Source organism: Marmota monax, unplaced genomic scaffold (assembly GCF_021218885.2).
Source record: "Marmota monax isolate L192 unplaced genomic scaffold, Marmota_monax_Labrador192_F-V1.1 WCK01_AAM20220418_F8-fsc00243, whole genome shotgun sequence".
Classification (NCBI taxonomy): Eukaryota; Metazoa; Chordata; class Mammalia; order Rodentia; family Sciuridae; genus Marmota; species Marmota monax.
The window spans coordinates 68,698-84,871 of record NW_026694604.1 but is presented as its reverse complement, the minus strand read 5'-3'; the positions used below and the strand labels follow the sequence as shown (position 1 = coordinate 84,871).

At 46.3% G+C, this 16,174-nt stretch overlaps 1 protein-coding gene across 2 annotated transcripts in view; it reads right to left on the bottom strand.

The window, feature by feature from the left end:
• Gas7 (growth arrest specific 7) overlaps positions 1-16,174 on the bottom strand; it is a 156,088-nt gene that overhangs the window by 117,259 nt on the left and 22,655 nt on the right. The gene's annotated exons all lie outside the window — the stretch shown is intronic.

Genomic DNA, 16,174 nt, shown 5'->3' with positions numbered 1-16,174 from the left:
CAGCTGCGGACATCGTCCCCCTGCACAAGCTCCTTCCTAAAGCCAGCTCCTGCCTGGGGTGGACCCGAGGCCAAGACAATTAAAGAAATGTGATGATCCTGACCAGGTATATCTATTTGCAAAAGTTCTACTCTTCAAGCACTACAGCAGGGCAGTCTGTGGCCCTGGTGACATTAGTAAGAATGCTTTTGGAAACAAAGGTGGACTGTCACTGACTGCCCTAAGCAAAGAGTCAAGAGGCCACAGGTCAGATGAGTAACATTTAGCATGCTAATTAACCTCTCTGAGGCTTAGATTTAAAATAAGTAGGGGTGGGGTGGGGAGAAGCAGTCTGGGAACTTCCACCTATAGGACAGTTGAAAGCTCATCTTTTCCTCGGTCACTTCCTTTTTCTTAGGATCCTCTTGGACATTGCTGAATCCCCCTCACCCCATCCCAGTACAGCACAGAAGCTACTAGTTCCTAGACCCAGCGTGTGGAATGACTATCGCTTTTGTTCAATACAAAATGTCAAGTCTTCAAGGAGCCACCAAGAGCCTTGGATACCTCTCTGAGCCTTACTGAGGCTCATGTGCAGATTTGGAAATCACGTGTGATCTAGATTGACTTCCACACAAAAAGGCTGTCAATACCAAGTCCCAGCAAGGATCTAGAGCAACCGAAACTCTCACACATTATGGGAAGGAAAGCAAAATGGCCCAGCCACTCTGGAGAGCAGGGTGGCGATTCCCCATCGTACCCAACACACGCCATAGGACCGGAATCCCACTCCTAGGTATTGATCCAAAGAAATGGCAACATATGTCCACGTAAAGTCTTACACGTGAATCTTCAGAGCAGCTGCTAGTGTATTTATTTATTTGATCCTGGGGCTTAAACTCAGGGGTGATTTACCTCTGAGCTATACCCCAAGTCCTTTTTATTTATTTCTTTATTATTTTCAGGCAGGGCCTTGTTAAGTTGCTGAAGTTGGCCTCAAACTTGGGATCCTCCTGCCTCAGACTCCCAAATCACTGGGATTACAGGCATATACCACCAAGCCTGGCTATAGTTAGGATTTTACATGTCCCTCAAAGGTCCCTGTTTTAGGAACTCGGTCTCTATCACATGGTGCTACTGAGAGGTGGTTGGAAATGTTAAGAGGTGGGGCCTAGTGGGAGGTCCTCTGGTCATGGGGGTGTGCCCTTGAAGAGATGGTAGGACCCCAGTGACTCTCCTCTTCCTCTCTTTCTTGCACACCAATCTTGAGGTAAGCATCTTTGCTCCACCACTAACCCCTGGCCGCGCTGTGCTGACTCACCACACGACCAAAAGCAACAGCCCAACCCACCATGACTGAAACCTCCAAATCCGTGAACCAAAGTGAAGCCTTCCTGTCTCCTCAGGCATTTGTTCTAGTTATGGAAAACGGATCAGTGCAGCAGCTCTGGTCATAATACCCCCAACCAGAAACAATCCAAAGATGACCAACAGGGCATAATGAGCCCACCATGGAATACCCATCCAATGGAACACTCACTTGCAATGCTGAACAAACTACTGACACAGGCCACCTCTTGAATCCATCTCCAAGGTACAATGTAGTGAGAAGCCAGCCTCTAAAGGTTACACGCTGTATGACTCCATGTATAAGATAAAACCAGAGCTTATGCATCAGGGGTTCGGGTGGGGAAGGGTGTGAATGCAAAGCAATAACGTAAGAGAAGTTTTGGGGTGATGGAACTTCTGCAACGTGCTGTGGGGGTATCTACACGAATCTCTATAGGTGCTAAAATTCATAGAACGGTATGCCCCAAAATGTCAACTTTACTGTATGACAACTGAAAAAAAAAAAAGAAATGTTACTTTCATTTTGGAGGGAAAAAATAAATAAAATAACCACAGAGGATGATACTCACAAGAATCAGTTCAAAGCAGGGGTTCTCATACGAAAACAGCCAAGTCCTGAGAACTATTTGCTGTTAGTATCATTTTCAATTATAAAGGTCCTTGTATTCTTCTGGACCAGTGGATCTCAAAGGGTGGTCCTCAGAGCATCACTGCAGGATCATCTGGGAATCTGTTAGGAAGTACAGACTCTGGGGCCCTACTGGGAGCCAGAAACTCTGTGGGGAGAGCCCAGCAGTCTGGGTTTGCACAAGCCTTCCAGGAGAGCAATTCAAATGCAGGCTAAGCTTTGGGAACCCCTGGCATGGATATGCCAATTAGACTAGCCCATCATGGAATAATCAGCCCATGTCCCATTAATGTCAAGAAAACTGGATCTTTCTCCATATCCTACTTGCTCACAAACTCTTCCTTGTCTGCATCTCCTCTGCCCCCACCCCTGCATTTAGTCTGCCCCAAACACGATAGGCAGGGAGAAACCAAAAGCCACAGTTCCATCTGACTGCCCTGAGACACCTAGAACTAAGAGTACCTGTCCCCCAAGCTGAGGACCCATGGGGGACCTTTGGCTGTGCAAATCTACCATGGATTCTGCAAACTCGTCTCCTATCTGACCCAGCCTGGCCTTATAAACCAGGACCAGAATCCACTGGACCAGTCCACTTCCCTCTCTCAACTTCTGGGACAGTTCTCAAATCAAATGTGAACCTCATGGCTGTCCCCTGAACCCTGGAAGAGCACCACTTCCTACCTTCCCCAAAACAACAACTTCAAAGACGCTTCGCATGGTGGCTGGCTCCGAAGCCACACAGAGATGACGGATTACAAGGCAGAAATCAAAACCAGATGGATTTCACATTCAGCAAAATAAACAGAATTACAGCATCAGGGTTGGGCTCCAGAAACTAGGGAGCTGTGTATTTGGCACAAAGCCCAGGCCTGGTGGCCCCCAGCTCGGGTTGGGCTCCCCTGGCCTCTCTTCTGCTCCCATAACTCCCACAAACAGTGCCCGGGGCACCTGGCCTGTTGTCTGTCCTCCTTTTCCAAGGTCTCAACTAGCAATCCTGCTGTGGCTGACATTTTAGTGTTTTATGGAGTTTTTTATATTCTCTTTTATGGTGCAGTTGAAGATAGTTTGGCTTCTTTTCTACTTTCATCCAAAGATGTACAAGCAGCGACAGGAATACTGTATTGTTAATGATAGAGACAGCTGGCTCTTGGGGGAACTGGGGCAGGGGAACAGTCATGGCACCCACCCTCCTTCCCACCACCGGTTCCTTCCTCCCAGAGCAAGCTGAGCTGGGTGTACCCACTCGCACCTCGTTCTCATCGCTACACACAGGAAACTCCTCTGTTTCTAGGGAAACAATATGGCACTCTGTGTAGCCAGTATTTCTGAACCAAGGGTGACTCTGCCTCCCAGGACATGTTTAGCAACATTTGGAAATGTTTACTAGTTGTCACAAGAAGGGTGGGAGAGGCTGGATCAGTTCCCTACAGCTGCTGGAACAAACTTAATGTCTTAGGACAACATACATTTATCCAGAGTTTTCTGTGGTTCACAAGTGGGTCTCTCTGGGCGAAAATAAAGGTGTTGGCAGGGCTATGTTCCTGCTGGCAGTTATGGGGGAAGAATCTGTTCCCAGGTCTTTTCCAGATTCTAGAGATTGCCCCATTCCTTGGCTCAAGGCCACTTCCTCCAACTTTGAGGCCAACAATGGCAGGTGAGGTCCCCTTTATACTGACATCTCTCTGTTCTCCCACTTCCATCTCTGTCTTCCACTTTTAAGGACCATCCAGATGTTCTAGGACAATTTCTCCATCTCTCAAGGTCAGGTGATTTGCAGCCTTAACTCCATTTGCAACTTAAATTCCCCTTGGCATACAACCTGACAATACACCCAGATACCCGGCTTCCAAGGATTTGGACATGGACATCTTTTGGAGGGGGCAGTTATTATGGTGCCTCCCACAGGAGGCTACGGGCATCTAGTAAGCAGAGGACAGGAGTGTTGCTCAACATCCTGCCATGCACAGGGCCACTCACCCAACAGCCAAGAATGATCCAGCCCAAAGTGTCAACAGTGGCCAGGCTGAGAGGCCACGGTGCAAACTGACACTGACAATCTAAAACTTGAAAAATGTGTAAAATGTATCTTGCCTATAGGCGCCACAGGGAGGCGGTGGACATGAATCATTTAAAATCTCTCTACATGAATAACTTCAAATAGCATGGCTAATTCTGCTTTGCTGGTGGGTTGCTTTGTGGTCACTGAAATCCCTGATATTAGCTGGGCTGGAGCTGCCCATGACCCATCCCCTCTCTTCTTTTCTTCTCTTCTGCAGAAGTGCTGAGCCACCAGTAAGCTGATGCTAATTCCTAATGACCCTGCAGATCTGTCCCTTCCAAAAATGCCCTCTGGCACCCAGGATGCTATGGGCAACCAGGGGACTCCTCTTCTCTCTGGGTGAGGCCTATAGTATAATGGGCAGCTCAGGAGACCCTGTTCCCCCTGTGCATACACAGAGGGAGAGGTTTACAAAGAAAGGACAGACCCACAAAATTAATTTTAAAAAGTTTTGGAGGAATTGTGAAGTCTTATAAGAGACCCACATGGTCTTTATTCATATGGATAAAAGCAGTACAGATCAAATCTTTATGATGAAGAAGCAATTTGACTGTTTTCATTATTCACAATTATATTGCAATATAGCATATGTTTTTTTTTTTTTTTAAGTTGTCGATGGACCTTTGTTTTATTCATTTCTATGCAGTGCCGAGAATCAAACCCAGTGCCTCACACATGCTTGGCAAGCACCCTGCCACCGAGCTACCTCAGCTCATGTCATTTATTTTTATACATTTTTTTTTTACGATTAAAAGACAAAAGAAAAGTCTATCATTATCATACCTCTTTTCCCTAATAATTCCAACAGGAGTCCAGTGATTCAGCCCCAGATGACTGAATTGGGTCATGTGCACATCCTGGCCCACTCTGGCCAGCGCGACTGGATGAACTAATTGGCCAAGCTGGAATCAGGTTTGTCTTTCTCTAGAGCAAACCCGGTTGCTGGCTGGGTTTCCCACAGTGGGTCAAGAAGGTGCCATAGAAGGGTGACTGGGGTAGGTTTCATGGGGTTTCCCCTAAAGGACAGCCAGGCAGGGCTGTTCCTTCTCATTCCCATGAAAGGAATGCCTGCTTCTTCTCACCCCCATAAAATGATGGGCGGGAGCCTGGTAACACATTGGATGTCCCACGCCCTACACCCCAGGATGGCCCCTGCAATCCCACTCTTTCCATTTGGCACCGCGAAGCACTCACTTAACTGCTGCCATCAGCATTTCTGCTAAAGCCACCATGTCTGCTCCAAAGCACAGAGGGATGGATCTAGGCAGTCCTGACACAATGTCTGAGACAGCCCGTGCCAACACATCCGCTCTGGGGACACTGGGCATTTGTTCATTTATCCATCAAATATTTGCTGCATGCCCACAAGTATGTGTAGGACACCCTTCTGGAGCCTGATCCCTCAGAGCAAAGTAGGACCGTGGGGCTTTGCCCATAGGCAGCTTCAGTGCAACTCAAGGATGATTATAAAGCCTTTAAACATCGACATACCTTCCTTATCCCATTTGATATCCACATCAATGTCTGAGGCAGGTAACTTGCAACCGTGCAGATTCTGTTTTACAGAGGGTGAAACTGTGGCTGATGGTCTGTCACTTACCTTGGGACTATGTATACACTTATAAAACTAGGCAAGGCAGCTCTGGCATTAGACCAGGTGGTCTTGAGGCTTTGTCCGACTGAGGATCTTGCCCAAGGTCATGCTGCTAACAAGATACGACACTGAGGCTGAACCTTGCAGTCCCAGCCCTGGGACCCTTTGTCACTTCTCTTACGTGTTCACCACAGCAGCTTCCTGACCACCATCCAGCACCGTTCAACAGCTTGTCACCCTCCCTGACCAAGGACCTCCTTCAGGACTCCAGGCCCAGGGCTCTCACTTGCAAGGGGCCGTGAAGGGGGCAAAGGAAGCATTTCCCCACCCCCCATCCAGTCACAGCAGTTCCTTTGTTGCCTCAATGCCCCCAGTGAGTCACCCCGCAGCCCCGAAGACAGTTGCCCAAAAGAGCCCCATTGTAGAGGACTGCTTGTCCCCACTTCCCTTTCCCATTTCCCAAAACAGCCCTCCCTAGATGGAACATAAGTCATGTAAATGCCAAAAGAAATTAAAAGACGCTTTTGAGTATGGGATTTTCAAATGTAAGATCCCAGGGGCAGCGGCAACAGCTGCTACTGTAGATTCTCAGCCCTATTCCTCCATCCCCTGCCTTCTGGGGCCTCTTGGATCAGTTTCTTCCTCTCTTGGGCCCCCTGACTGACATGTAGGCATCCCTGAGTCAGAGGTTAATCTGGCATTTCTAAACATATCCTGGATAAAATCTGGTGGTCCAGAAACCACTGTGGGCGCCCAGGGCATCTCTTCAGTCCTCGCAATCATCAGATTGCCAGAAGCAACAGGTAGCATGCAATCCCCCCGGCTAGAGTGGGCCAGGATAGGCATATGACCCAAGTCAGTCATCTGGGGCTGAATCTCTGGGCTCTTGTTGGAATTATTAGGGAAAAGAGGTATGATGAGGATAGAATGCAAGCCTGAAGGTGCTAATGGTCACCTGCACCTCTCATGAGAAACCTCATAACGATTGGAATCAACACAGAAGACAATGTGGTGGTAAGGAAGAGAGAGAAATAGGGGCAGAAAGAGAACGGACTGTGTTGACATGGACTAAGCCACTTGATCAACCCATGCCTGCAGCTGAGAGGCCTAGGAATGTTTCAGTTTTACCAATCCATAAAACTCCACTTTATTTTGAAGCCAATTTGAATGCTATTTCCATAATATCTAACAGAACCTTGGCTAACGTTCCCTTGGGGAGGGTCAAGGTATTATAGGAATAGTGACACTCGAAGCTAAAAGAACACAAACAAAGTGGGGAGAATTTAGAGATCCAGCTCCTTTCTTCAGCCTGCATTTGTGGGCAAGATCATTCCCCAAAGATGTATATGCATTTCTAAATTGCTCCTCTGGCAGCTATATCAAATCACCACAAGCTTGGCAAAACTGTATTCTGTCACAGTTCTGAAGGCCAGATGTCTGAAATCAGCATCAGAGGGCCACACTCCCTCTAGAGGTTCTAGGGAAGACTTCATTCCTTGCCTCTCCCTGCTCTTGGTGGCTGCTGGCATTCCTGAGCTTGTGAGTGCATATTACTCCACACTGCCTTCCTGGTCCTCCTCCTTCTTCATCCACGTGGAGTCCAATCTCCCTGGACCTCCCTATCGCTGGGACACTGGTCATTGCATTTGGGGCTTACCCAGATAATCCAGGACAGTCTCCTCAATATCAGCAACTTCCTTACATCTGCAAAGACCCCCTTTCCAAATAAAGACTATTTCCCAGTTCTGGAGATTAGGACATGGACAAGCCCTTATCAGCTGCCCCCCCACCCCATCAGGCCACGTCAGCCCATCCTCCCTCTCTGCAGCTGTAGATGAGACGTGCCACTGTGAACATGCTCAGCTCTGACCACAACCCGAAGGCTGTGCGTGCCACGTGGAAGTGCTTTGTCAGGACACGCACACTGCAGAGCAGAAATGGCTCTGGGGGAAAGGCAGTGACCAAAACCAGACTCCCAGGCCTCCCATGTGATCTGCAGCCCAGGCTCAGCAAGCAAAGCAGTAAAAAGGGATTCCCTAAAGAATTGAGGTTCCCATCATCCTTGTCGCACCAAGGTGAGTCCTTTAGGTGGCATCCAAGATGATGCAAGTGGGCTGAGGTTCACGTTTTAAATAGTGTCCTATTTATTTTTCCAAGATCTGTTAGGAAAACAAGCAAACATATAACTAGTACATAAAGCCTGAGATGTCACTGTTAGTTTCATGACACCCTGGTGGCCACGATCAACTTTGACTGGTTGTCAGGCTCACTGAATTTTGGAAGGGACCACTTATAGTCACCAAGACCTCACCATGTAGTGGTGAAGATGATGAACTTGGGAGCCAGACCCCCTGGGTTCAAATGCAAGCTCTCCCTGGGCAAGCCACTTGATCTTTTTGGACAGTGGCAGAGATAATTTCCATGATTGTCTCTACAATGAATAACAACATTATTATTAATACCTCTGGCCAGGATTAAATAAGTTAATATACATAAAGCATTTTTAATCTGCTGGCCCTTGCTGGCTTCCTCCAACCCCCCGATTCTACTTTCATCCTGAACAAGATGCTATAATGGGGTGGGGTGGGACCAAGCCCCTAGCTCATGTCAGCTGAGTTTCCTCTGACTCCCATTTCATTCCAACCTCCTTCACTCTTCTGGGCAGATGAGCAAGTGCCCCATTTCTCTGAGCTTACCCCAGTCCCATCCCCTCCCACTGGCTAGAGGAGGGTCCAAGCAGAGGGTCAATGGTACCAATGGCTGAATACCTCCCTGATGACCACCACACACCACACCCCCCCTAGCCTTCAGCCAGGAATGTCTTCTAGTATTATCCCCGGAGCAAGACAGTCCTTTGAAAATACAGTCACCTGGATGGTCAGGGTACCCTGCTGGCTCTGGTTCACAATGCACATGGTCCGAGATCACAAACCATCTCCTAGAAGTCTGAGCAGAAATCAAGGGACAAGCGGGTTCCTTAACTGAGTCAGATCACTTGGAGGAAAGCTGATGTCCACATTCCTCAATTTTTACACGAACCACCAAGGCGTGGCCATTGTTACATGTTGTAAAGAACCGGGATGTGGCGCCTCTGATATTATGAATGCCAAACCAAGGGTCCTTGTCCTGGTCACTTGCAAAAACAAATACTTTGTTCTGCTCTGTCCTTTAGAGATTTACCATGAATGACAGATTTAAGCCTTCCATTGAACAACAAAACAACCCAACACTTCTTCTCAAATCTTCCCCACTCTCAGTACTGGGTATTGAACCCAGGAGCATTTTACCACTGAGTTATAACCCCTTTTATTTTGAGACGGGGTCTCATTAAGTTGCTGAGGCTGGCCTGAAACTTACAATCTTCCTATGGGACATTCTCAGCCTCCTAAGTCACTGGAATTACAGGTATATGCCACTGTGCCCAACTTTCTCCAAAACCTTTAAAAGCTGCTTTGTAAGAAGTACAGTGACATCACACCAGCACCCCCCCACACACACAAAAAGGTAGCCCCCACATGCTCTCGACAGGAAGGCTCTTTCTAGGAGCAATATCAACCCCATAATTCCCTTTCCCTCCAACTCTAGTAGGAGATCTATATCTGGATGGAGCCCTGATCTTCTTCCCTGATCTGAAGATAGAGAAAACTATGGTGAGGGTCCCTGAGACCCTGAGTCTATAATTTGATGACAAGCTAGAAGAACTCACAGAATTCAGCGTTATATTTGTTCTTCAGGTTAGGATTTATTTCAGCAAGAGGTTTTGAAGCAAAATCAGTGAAGGGACATGGAGCCTGGGGGAGGGGTCCTGAGTAAGCAAGGAATCCTCACCTAGCCAAGTTCTCTCCCAGTGCAGTGACATGGGCCCTCCTTGCTTAATGTCTCCAGCAGTGAGTGGTGACATGTCACCTGCTAGGGAAACTCACAAGAGACTCTGTGTCCATGGTCTTTATTGAGGGCTGATCACAGGCTTCTCCTGCCCAGCATGTACCCAAATCGTAGGTTTCCAGAAGAAAAGCAAGTATTCAGCATACACCATATTATGTACATAACCAGGTCAGAGAAGAGCCACCATTGTCATTTAGAGAAGAGTGGGAATTCTTCCTAGAATCAACTTCCAAGACACCAGCTGGGGGTGGGGGCAACCCCATAAGGAAGCTCTTCTAAGGAGAGCAGCGTCCAGCCGGCCATGTCAGCTCTTTCTGCACCCTGGTTATAGAATGTTCTGCAGAAGAGATCTCCCCGGCTGGGTGGCCCCTCCAGTGCCAGAATCCTGACACCAAATCCAGCCTGTGCCAAGCATGTGTGAGTCCATGAACACCAGCTTCTGAGTCTGGTATTGCATGTCGATGAACGCTGAATATAGTAACCAGTGCCTCTAACGGTGGCTCTGTCCCAGGCGCTGGGCCAAGCGTTTGACACTCAAACAGCTCACATATTCATATTAATGTTTTACAACAGAGTCAGCCACAGCTTGAAGACATGAAATGACTTGCCCAAGGTCATGCTATTAATGGGTTTGAACCCTGGTCCAATTGGCTCTCCAGCCAGGAAACCTTAACCCCCACATCCATGACCTCTTGGGAAGTGATCTTTCACTGACCCCCCCCATATAATTTTCAGTATAATCTCATACTACTGTTTTTGCTTACTCGTGTTTTTAGTTTGTCTCTGTATTTTCCTTTAAAAAATGATTGAACGGAAAGATTTATATTCCTCTCCAATGGAAAAACAGAAATCAACAGTAGCTCTCAAAAATAATCACAATGAAAACCAAGCAAGGATATTCAATTCCGGCTGGATATTGTTTACCGCTAAGGCTTTCTCTTACCCTGCACCACCTGGAACTTTCTCTCCATCATTATGATAAGCATAGAGAGAGGAATAAAACAGGAATAGCTTCCTTTGACGTGACTCACTGGTACTGAACATCCTGCCCATAAACCATCTAAATCCATCCTGGCAAGGACCTGGGGAAATGCCATGGATCCCACAGGCACTGTTCACCCTATTTGGTGTCTTCCTAGTCCCATCAGGGCCTCTCAGCTTCCTGGGCACCCCACTCCTCCACCCTCAGGCCTGAGAGGCTTGCTCTTGCTCCTTCCTCCCCCATTTACTCTTCTTTGTTCTCCAGCTTTGGAGGCCACTAAGCCCCCAGGAGTCATGCCACCACCCACCACCAACCAGGGACAATGATACCCCAGCCTCCCAATTGCTCCCAGCCTGGCTTCCTATTGTCTCTTCATTCCTATTTTCTGCTTCCATTTCTGTCAAAATCAGAGACTAGATCTTAGATTCCATTTCCCCCTCCTGACCCCACACCAAGCTCTGGCCTGGCCTTAGGAACACCTGCCAGTTCAGTCTTTAAGAAATCACCTAACCAGGTTAAAGGGTCCTACTTGGACCCTCTCATGGGACATTCCCAGTTACCAAGTCAGGGGTCACTGAAGAACTCCAGGCAGCACAAGCTATTAACGTGTTCCAGAGTTTATGAAGCAAACAGACCTGGCCTGGAGTCCTGGCTCTACCACCTCCTCGGGCAAGTGAATTCCCACGTCTGAGAAATAAGACCAAAAATAATACACATCACACAGGGTTACTGTGGGACAATGTGGATTATCCAGGGCCTGTCCCCAGTAAACACTGTTTTTCAGAGCTGGGCTCTGAGACTGGGACCCAGAACAGGAAATGGGGTGGAGGTGGTGGAGGTGGTGCAGGCACACACGTGTTGTAGAGAATGACCAGCAACATGCAAACCAGTCCAGCTGAAGTCAGTGTCAGACAGGCGAGGGCTTGCCCTGTGGACCAGAGCCTGCGAACGGGACCGTGGGCTGAATCTACCTCTCTTGCTTTGCTTGGCCTGCAGAACTTTAGAAAGATATTTGACTTAGTTTCCAACATACAAAAAAAAAACCCAGAAAAGTTCCCTGGAAAAACGTAAAGATTTCAATCATCTCTTGAAAATCGGGAAGACCATACTGAAGTTGCTACAGGTTCGGGATGAGCCTTCTTTTCCCTTCACTAGGCTGGTTTGCTACCCTGGCTGCCCATGAGAATCCACCAGGAATACTCACACTCAGCCTGGGTCTTGGGGAACAATGGAGACCAGCTGTTTTTAAATCTTGCAAGGTAATTCTAACGTGCACCAATAGGGAAGCTCTCATGTCTGCTTACCAGGTGACTCCTGTTTCACCTGGCTCTGTCACCTGCCTGGTTCGGGTACTACCCAGCCCACAGCTTGTGCAATAGAGGTTCAGGAATTAGGAAAGGCTGGGACCCTACAATACAAAGCCAGCACAAGATCCCTGCCAGAAGTCCATGCTTTAACTATCACCCATTCCACAGCATCTGTGCTAGAGGGAATGCAGAACTGGCTCGGTGTCCCTGACCCACTCCCATGCCTTCTCCCAAGGTAAAGGTCAAAGCTTCCCATGCCTGTGAGTACCCATGGAGGAGAATCAAGGACAGGCTTCCCCTGACTAAGAAAACTGAATGACCTTCATGTTTCAGGTTTCAACTGCTGTGTCCAAGGTTCTTCCTGCTTAAATCTAGTTTCTGTAAAACTGCCACCAAACCATAGCCTTAGAAACCCCTGGTTCCATCATTTCCTGAAAGAATGATCTTCCCGTCCACAAACCTTCCCCTTTTTGCAGAAGTCAATACTGATGCAAGGTAAAGAGCAGAAGGGACCACTTGCCAGCACCATTTCCTAGACATGACGTGACAGTGGAGAGAGCAAGGACAGAGGCTTGGGGTGCTGGGTTCAGGGAAGGGCTGCCCCATATGGACTATCTGGCCCTAGGACTGGTGCATTAGTGGCTTATCTGCCACTGGGGGAATTCCCACTGGTTTTGTACCATTTCGGTAAAGACCGGAACTGAGAAGAAGTAAGAAAGAGAGTGTCATCATTCTCTGGCTCATGTCATCATTCCAACTGTAAAACACCAAGGCTGTCTCTGTCTCACCCAGGGCAGGCAGTTAATGCCAATGGGAAAGATGGCCCTCTTATCTGGGGGGACCAGAGTGACATTGAGGTAAAGGCTAGCTGGAATAAGCCAAAGAAATGGGATTTTGATGGCAAAGATAAAGTGTGATGGGGCTGGAGAATAGTGACAAGTGACATGAGAATCGAAGAGACGAGGGCTTCCCAGGATGCAACATGTCCCAACAGGCTACGTGGCTCAGCCTGAGGAACAGGAAAAGGAGGGAGAGTGTGATCAGTACGCAGCAACCTCCATGAGCTAATTCCACCCCAGGGGTTGGGGGCAGAGCTACAGACAGCATGTTCCACTATTCACCATTTGAGGTCAAGGGGACAGTGTAGGGTTGGATCTAACAATCCTGAAACAGGTATGATTTGAGCTCATTCTCCATTCTGTCATCTCTGAGCACCTGGGGAGAGTCTCAGCACAGTCATTTGCATTGGCTTCCTATATAAAGCATGGTCTACAGAATGGCACACACTGAGCTTATTTATGAACACAGCATCCAGACTCCTCCTCCATCAGACTGTGCATTCTAACAAGAGCCCCAGGTGAATCGTGCACACACTCATCTTTGAGAAGCACTAATTTCAAGCATACAGGCTATTTGGGATGCAGGGGAGTCTCTAGGTATTGCCAGGCACTGATCAAGTACATAATGACAATACAGACAGTTCAGGGACTCAGAGACAGTTCCGGCGGAGGCATCTTACTCAATGACTTTTTATCCAGTAAAATTTAAGACGGCACTATTTCCTCCATTCCCTAATTCACTGATCAATCAATGCAATCTCAGATTAAAATGCTTCCCTGCAGCCGTCAAGCCTGGCAGAATAACATGTCGAGAATTATTTGCTTATCAGATCGTTTATTTATTTACTTATCACGCTATTAAAAAAATGTACTGAGCACCTGTGATGTGTCAGGCATTGAGAATATACAATAAATGACCCAGCCCTTTCCCAGGAAGAGTTTGCTTGTGGTAAGAGAAAGATAGTAAACATGTAATCATGCTGCTATGTGGTGGATGTGTGCAACGTGAGGGAAAAACCAGGGTACTGAGAGCCTGCAGGTGTCCTCGGACGAGTGCTACTGAAAGGTCACCCTAAGAACACACTTTCTCTCCTTATTAGACTTTTCTCTTTGCATTTTCTGCTCCCTCTGATTTTGCTTTCTATTGAATTGATTGTGTTTTCTGTATTCCCATCTCCTCTGACAAATTGGGCATTCGTAGAGTCCATTTATACGACAGGTGGTTGCACTGACATTGTTAATGTGGACACTCGCCTTCAAGCAGAAAGTTAATCAATAGCTCTTTTCTCCTTCTGAATAATACAAAAATCCCAGGATGCCTTACCTTCGATCTCTTCTCTCCATCTTCTAGGTGTTGGTAGCATGAATCAGCTAGACAGGCTATTTTTGTACAAGTCCTAGAACTACTTGGTTATTTGTTATCTCTTGCCACTTAGAACAATTTCCCAGAAAAAAAAATAGCAATTTTCAAATTGACTCAAGAGGAAATAGAAAACCTGCATAGATCTATACTCTTCAAAGGAATTGATCCAGCAGTCAAAAATCTACCTTGAGAAACTGTAATGGCCTTATGTGGTTTTTACTGATTAGTTTTCTCAAATCTTTAAGAAAAAGACAACATTTGAACTATCTCATCCACAAGTCAAGAGGAAAACACTCAGTTCCTTTTATAATACCCTGATAGCACTTCAAAGAAGAACAATATAGCAAGAAAGGAATTTAAAAGTCTGCCTCCTAACCTCATTTAGGTATAAGTATATAAAAAAAAATTGAAACATGCATTAGCAAATCCTGGAAATGCAGAGATGTTAAAATATCAGAAAAGTCATTGAACAGTGGGTACAAGACCTGGGTGTGGTGGTACATGCCTATCATCTTAGCATCCTGGGAGGCTGAGACAGGAGGATTGCAAGCTCAAGGCCAGCTTCGGCAAACTGGTGAAGACCTAAGCAACTTAATGAGTTACTGTCTCAAAATAAGATAAAATAAAAACAGCTGGGGATATAGCTCAGTGACAAAGCCCCCTCGCCCCCTGTTTAATCCCCAGTACCAATAAACCAACAAACAAATAAACACAAGAAAAAAAAAAGCAGGATAATTTATATGCAGAATAAACACCTGACAAAGCACAACATGCATGTGTGTGATTAAAGTTTCTTGCAAACTGGGACTAGAAGGGAGTTTTCTTGGACAGGTAAATCATAACTATTAAAAATTAAAATAAACTTCATACTTACTGGAAAACACCACAGGTTGCTTTGTGAAAGTCAGGAATAAGACTAGGCTATTCCCCGCCACCACCAGTTTCTCCTCAATACTGGACTAAAGATCCCACTAAATGAATAATTTATGGATCGTGAACAAGATACAACTGACCTCCTCACAATATACAACTGTCTACCCCCCAAATCCAAGAAATTCTACAAACCACCAGAACTAATAAGACACTTCAGGATCTATTTATAAAAACTAACAGCCTTCCTCTCTGCCAGCAACAATTGGAAAATATGATACTTATGTTTCAAATGGATGATTCAAAACAGATTATTTAGCTCCATGCTCTCTTGAACCCAAATAAAAATGACTGGGAAAAAAAATCGGGTAAAGGGGCTGTGGCTGGGACTCAGGGGTGGTGCACTTGCATGGCATGTGTAAGGCACTGGGTTCGATTCTCAGCACTGCATATAAATAAATAAAATAAAGGTCTATCAACTAAAAATTTTTTTAAAAAAATTAGGTAAAAAGTTACAAAAGGACAAAAAGTGAACTAAAAATTGACAATGAATGAGACATGTTAACAAAATTTTGGACAATAGAAAACAAATGGTGCAAGTGGCAGTGACTTAGCATAGAGGAGAAGGCTGAAAGCTATCTGCCTCCTGGGAGAGAAAGAGTAAAGTAAAAAGCCGATTTATAATGCAGAACTTCAAAAAGACCAGGAAGGCTCACCGATACAAGGTATCAAGATGGAGTCTTAAAAAGGAGGTGAGAGCAAGGCTCAGTGGTATATGCCTGTAATACCAGCAATTTGGGAGGCTGAGCAGCCTTAGCTGCTTGGCAAGACCACTAGCAACTTAATGAGACTTTGTCTCAAAATCAAAAAATAAAAAGGACTAGGGGTGTGGCTTAGTGGTTGAGTGTCCCAGGGTTCAATCCCCAGATGGGCTCCACTTCTGTGGACTCGACAGACCAAGGATAAAAAAAAAAAAAAAAAAGTCAGAGAAGAGCCTCCTAGATTCCTTGCTACCTTTGTCAGCCAAGTGGCTTCCCTTATCCAGATGGCAGGAAACATTTTAGAAGATAGGTGACAAGTGTATTGACAATAGAGCAATTAGGCAAATGTTCATACTTCTGATTAAGATCAGACCCACTTTCTTTTCAGAAAGCTATTACAGGGTATGCTCCAACAAAACAAGGGAGAAAACCAAGGAAGAGGAAGATGTGATACTCAAGAACTAGCCAAAAAGTAGAAGAGAAGCCAAGAAAAGTAATAGAATAATGATGAAGGAAGATCTCAAGATGTTAACTGTTCAACAGACCAGACCGGAGCA